Consider the following 6,307-nt stretch of genomic DNA (forward strand, 5'->3'; position numbering starts at 1 on the left):
ATGAAAAGTCCTGTACAGGACGGGGTCTACTAAACCCGAAAGGAATGCCTATAGAAGATCACAACACAAAGTGATTTCAGTCAGCTTGAGCACAAAAACCATTAGTCCATGATAGACTCAGTGACTAATGGCTTTAATAGTTTAGAGTCTCCTATAGATACTACTCCATTCTTTCTGGCATGCTTTGCACTGTCAAGTGAGTACATCTAAATGTGAAATAATAAAATAATAATTTCTGCTTTGTTCAACATGACATAAGTTGTCCTCAAGTTCCTCACCTTTGCCTGTGGTTATTCATCCACTCATCTGCCTGAGATCCCTGGTCTTTTTCTCTCATGGAATTTACCACCATCTGGAGGAAGGTAGACAATGTGTAGAGAAGGATGTCTAACTGTGTTATGGGAATATGATAAAGTTTGTTTTGTTTTGTTTTGTTTTTATACTGCGAATGACTTTATTCAGTCAATGTCTTTACAACCGAAACTTTGGGAATCCCAAATTAACATCCTTGCATGTGAGCTTCTTGGACACACCAGAAAAGATTCTGACCTTAGGTTCTGAGTTGTTCTGCTGTGCTTTGTCTAAATGAACTTTTATGAGCCAGCTGCCATCCAGTTTCACACGGATTCTCTCACCCACAAGTTTCATTTGGGAAGACCAAGTCTTCAAGGATGGCGTCGTGCACTGCTGCCAGGGTGAAGATCCAGGGGGCGCTTTTGCTTATTTTTCACATGGCTTTTCAGGTTGTGTCTTAGTCAGGGTTTCTATTCCTGCACAAACATCATGACCAAGAAGCAAGTTGGGGAGGAAAGGGTTTATTCGGCTTACACTTCCATGCTGCTGTTCATCACCAAAGGAAGTCAGGACTGGAACTCAAACAGGTCAGGGAGCAGGAGCTGATGCAGAGGCCATGGAGGNATGTTCTTTACTGGCTTGCCTCCCCTGGCTTGCTCAGCCTACTCCCTTATAGAACCCAAGACTACCAGCCCAGGGATGGTCCCACCCACAAGGGGCCTTTCCCCCTTGATCACTAATTGAGAAAACGCCTTACAGTTGGATCTCATGGAGGCATTTCCTCAACTGAAGCTCCTTTCTCTGTGATAACTCCAGCTGTGTCAAGTTGACACAAAAATAGCCAGTACAATTGACCCCTTGTCAACTTGACACACAAACACATCACTAGTAAGCCTCAACCCTTACATTCTTATTCATCCCCAAAATCTAAATAANTTTAAAAGTCCCACAGTCTTTACATATTCTTAAATTTTCAATCTCTTTAAAATATCCATCTCTTTAAAATCCAAAGTCTTTTTACAATTAAAAGTCGCTTAACTGTGGGCTCCACTAAAACAGTTTCTTCCTTCAAGAGGGAAAATATCAGGGCACAGTCACAATCAAAGCAAAAATCAATCTCCAACCGTCCAACGTCTGGGATCCAACTCACGATCTTCTGGGCTCCTCCAAGGGCTTGGGTCACTTCTCCAGCCATGCCCTTTGTAGCACACACGTCATCCTCTGGGCTCCAGATGCCTGTACTCCACTGCTGCTGCTGCTCTCGGTGGTCATCTCNTGGTACTGGCATCTCCAAAACACTGCATGACCCCTTCAGTCCTGGGCCTTCAATTACAACTGAGGCTGCACCTTCACCAATGGCCTTCCATGGCCTCTCACAGTGCTGAGCCTCAGCTGCTCTGCATGACCCCTTCATGCCTTCAAAACCAGTACCACCTGGCTGACCCTTACACATTACCAAGTCCCACTGCAGAAGGAGTACAACCTTGCCTATCTCTGGAACACAGCCTCCTTGTGCTTTCAGAAAACACTTCCCAGAAGATGTCACCTCAACGATGCTGGTCTCTTCTTTTTTTTTTTTTTTTTTTGGTTTTTTGAGACAGGGTTTCTCTGTGTAGCCCTGGCTGTCCTGGCACTCACTTTGTAGACCAGGCTGGCCTCGAACTCAGAAATCCGCCTGCCTCTGCCTCCCGAGTGCTGGGATTAAAGGCGTGCGCCACCACGCCCGGCGCTGGTCTCTTCTTAATCACCGCTAATTTCTTAGCTCCAGCTAACCAGCATCAATCGTCCCAGTAATGCAAAGTTTTTGCTTTAGTAGTTCTAGTATCTTGTTAATCACAGCTGATTCTTCAGCCCCAGCTAACCAGAACTACAAAATCTTCACAATCAAAACAGCAATGGCCCTGAAAAGAGTCTTTAATTTTCCCTCTGAAATTTCACAAACCAGACCTCCATCTTCTGCACTGTTCTCAGCATTATCTTCCAAGCTCCTACACAACATCTGACAGAGCTCTTAACAACGAATGGATCTTCAAGCCCAAAATTCCAAAGTCCTTCCACAGTCCTCCCCAAAACATGGTCAGGTTGTCACAGGAATACCCCACTCCCAGTANNNNTNTGTCTTAGTCAGGGTTTCTATTCCTGCACAAACATCATGACCAAGAAGCAAGTTGGGGAGGAAAGGGTTTATTCGGCTTACACTTCCATGCTGCTGTTCATCACCAAAGGAAGTCAGGACTGGAACTCAAACAGGTCAGGGAGCAGGAGCTGATGCAGAGGCCATGGAGGAATGTTCTTTACTGGCTTGCCTCCCCTGGCTTGCTCAGCCTACTCCCTTATAGAACCCAAGACTACCANCCCAGGGATGGTCCCACCCACAAGGGGCCTTTCCCCCTTGATCACTAATTGAGAAAANGCCTTACAGTTGGATCTCATGGAGGCATTTCCTCAACTGAAGCTCCTTTCTCTGTGATAACTCCAGCTGTGTCAAGTTGACACAAAAATAGCCAGTACAGGTTGGCTTGGGCAGAATCCTCCTCCTAGCAGTGAAGACTACCTGCTTCCCACTGAACTTTTTCTCCAGTTCATGAACTTGCCGGACTTGGATTTTCTGGAAAGACTTCAGGGAGGAACTGGCACAAAAATCACGATAGCTTTCCGACCACCACTGACTTCAATTTCCTTGGCCACAGTGATGTTGAGTCCCCACAGCTGCGCCTTGAGATCTGAGTTCACTCCAGCTTGGGCAGTGCCTGAGAGATGCCAGACTCGCCCTGGTTCGGCTTCTCATCATTGGACTTCAGCAGTCTTGGCTCTCGAGCTGAGCACAGCTTTGTCCTCACGGAGGACAAAGAGGCACAGCGAGACGAAAAGAAAGATTTAAAACACAAAATCCTGGCCTGGTAAGTCCAAGCCAATTCCGTGTCCCATCCTAAATTGTTCCTCCATCTTCCCCCTGCCAAGCACTGCTGTGGCCTATTGATTTTTGACACGCTGTGATGTAAAATGGCCGTCGTGGTATCATTCAGCTGAAAGCTGACAAAGAAGAAAGCAAAGCCAGAATTCTAGTTCATGCTGAGTTACTCTCCTTATGCCCACTGTCCACCACAACCAACTCCCTAGTTATGCACGTACCTGGGAGGCTACAACAGCCAAGGCAGGCCACAGAGGGAGGAAGATGACTAAAATTTCCACTAGACCCATTAACTGGTCTCTACTTCTAAAGCTGTGAATAGCCAGAAAATTGTGGGAGATGAGAAGCTGTGAAATATGTGGCTATTTTTTAACTAAACCTTTGGGGAGTGAGCATATCATCCGAGCATATATCTACTATTGCAGAAAGCAGACGTCCCTGAAAACTGTCCCTTGATCGGAAAACAAAACAAAACCCCTCACTCTGAGTGAAATAGAGAAGAAGGCTTTGGGGAGGAATCTGAAAAGAAAAGAAACAGGCGTTAACAGGCAGGGCTTGTTGGGTGTTCAGGCCTGATCTTGCTTAGTGTCACCCTGCTAAGGGTCCAGGGAGGCTAAGAGTCAAGCCCTCCCTGCTTGGGCACAAGGGAAATGACTCATCCTCCTCCTGACCCAGGCCAGTAGGTTCTCAAGGACTGCTTGCCAGTCCTTTCTCTCCTGTATTTCCTGCCCAGTGAGCAGCTGGTTCTTTCCCTTCAAGACCTGCACTAGACTGAACGTTCAGAGGGTCTCATTGGCTCCTAGCTCACTTTTCATCACAATGTACAGCCTAGCACTACTTATTCCCATGGAGAGCCCTCTGCCTTGCTAGGTGGCCTTCTACAATATATTATACACAGCAAGGAATTAGGGGTAGAGGAGTTGTCTCCATACACTTTGGGCAAAAAACAAACAAGCAAAAACAATAACAAAAAAAGCAAACAAAACCAACTTAAAAAAAAATACTTAAAATGAATGAACAACTAACCAACCAGATTGAGTTTTACAGGACTCCTGCAAATGGTCAGCACTGGACCTCACAGATGGGAGAGAACCTTTCCTGCTCTACTTAGGACCCCTGCCCAATCTAAGTAATTTCTCATCTCCTTACTTTCTGCACTTACAAATGCTCCAGTTTTCTTCCCATGGCGCCCACTACAGCTGGAGCCCAACCTTGGGCTTCTCCTTGACCTCCCACAGAACTATGGGGAAATGGCAGTTTTCCATCCGAGTAAGCTGTGTGACGCAAGGGGAAATGGAATTCAGAAAGGAGGATGAACTTATGGACCTGCAAGGACATCTGAGACTGCCTGACGGTGTTAGACATTGCTGTCGTTGAAACTGACTGCCTCCTCACAACCCCATACAAGTACCTTGCAATCAGGTCATCTCTGTATTATTGTGACCCCCCCATCACTTAGCATACTTATTCCGTGCATGGATAAATGAATGCATGAGTGCATTCATAAGCGAGCATGAGAGCAAGTCTGTAACTTCAAAGTGCTTACAATCTTTTTGCAAGGCAAGGTTATCCTACATCAAACAATTAAAGAACAGCACAAGATGGAACCTAATTAATTTCTAAATGATCGAGTGCAGGCTATAAGTGCCCGAGTTTCAGAGAACGGAAAGATCAATGTGGGCTGGAGGAGTTAATGATGGCTTAAATATAATTCCCTGACATTATAGCACCGTGCTAACAGCAGTCCTGGTCTTAAAACTGAAGAGATGAAAGCCAATACATAGAGCCTATTTACCCAGTGTTGCACGGCAGACCACCATGATATGGGGGATTAATGACATTGGCCTTAGGGGTTAGTGCTGTGCAAGTGGACTTATTCTTACATAACTAGTGATGAGCTATGACATAATTAATTCTCATTGTGTTCTTTTTCTAAGAATTTTTTATTGGAGTAAAATTCATCTAGTATAAAACTAACTGTTTTTAAAGTATAAAATTCAGCAGCATTTTACTGAGATATACACTGCTGCGCGTCTAGCACACCTTTGTCCACATCATTATCATTATCTCAGAAGAAAACTCATTATTTTTAACCCAGTTGTATAACGTGACAGACTGAGAAGAGCCCTGGAGAATGAGGCTCGACTTGACATCTGAGGTGGATGAGTAAAACATGCAGACATAAACCAGGGATAGTCAGTCCCATCATTTGTAAGTTGAGGGTGTTGATGAAGATGCCACCGAAGTCGGCTAGCCTTAGAATGTCACAGCTCTAACCACACTCTTACATCTAAAGACAATTAAATCAAACAAATATTTAGATTGGGTATAATGTGCAAGGTCCCCCTGCATGTGTGCATGAGTGTGTATGTGAGAGAGAGAGAGGTGGGGAGGAGGGAGGGAGGGAAGGAGAGAGAGAAAGAGAGAGAGAGAGATTGCCTGTGTTTTAAGGGACAGGAGAGGACATTAACTGAGGTTAAGATGTGTGCAGATAATATATCAACAAGAGTAGAACTGAAGGGGATTACCTAGCTATTTACATTTTATTGCATGTTTTAGTTTCTATTTTCTTATTGGGCAGTAATATAAATGACTTGTCTCAGAGATACATTAGTTTCTACTCATGGGCTATGCTTGCATTCTGATAAATTTCATGTGTAATATCAAAGGTGAAATTCTTTCCATTTCATACACTCCAAATATATTTTAAGGGGTTTTTGTTAGAATTTCATACATGAATATTAAATTTATATCATTTCACTTCCTTAACCCACAACTTCTTCCATGTTCCTCACTCCTCTAAAATTCATGGCCTCTTCTTCTGTAATTGTATCTGTATATATACAGCTATATGCATATATATGTATATATATATGTGTGTATATGTGTATGTGTGTGTGTGTATATGTATATGTGTGTGTATATATATATATATATATGTGTGTGTGTGTGTGTGTGTGTGTGTGTGTTGAGTCCATTTAGTGTTACTGTAGGGGTGGTTCTGATGCTGCCCTGTTCCCCAATTGGTTCTTGATCTGTCAGTAAAGAAGCCATGGGCCAATTGCTAGGCTAAAGGAATAGGCAGGATTTCTGGTCCTGGGA

General features: G+C 44.1%; 1 pseudogene; it reads right to left on the reverse strand.

Annotated features, from left to right (window-relative positions):
- Window positions 1-471: 471 nt before the first annotated feature.
- On the reverse strand, window positions 472-4,570 carry LOC110284545 (annotated as a pseudogene).
- Window positions 4,571-6,307: the final 1,737 nt, after the last annotated feature.

Source organism: Mus caroli, chromosome 18 (assembly GCF_900094665.2).
Source record: "Mus caroli chromosome 18, CAROLI_EIJ_v1.1, whole genome shotgun sequence".
NCBI classification, from domain to species: domain Eukaryota; kingdom Metazoa; phylum Chordata; class Mammalia; order Rodentia; family Muridae; genus Mus; species Mus caroli.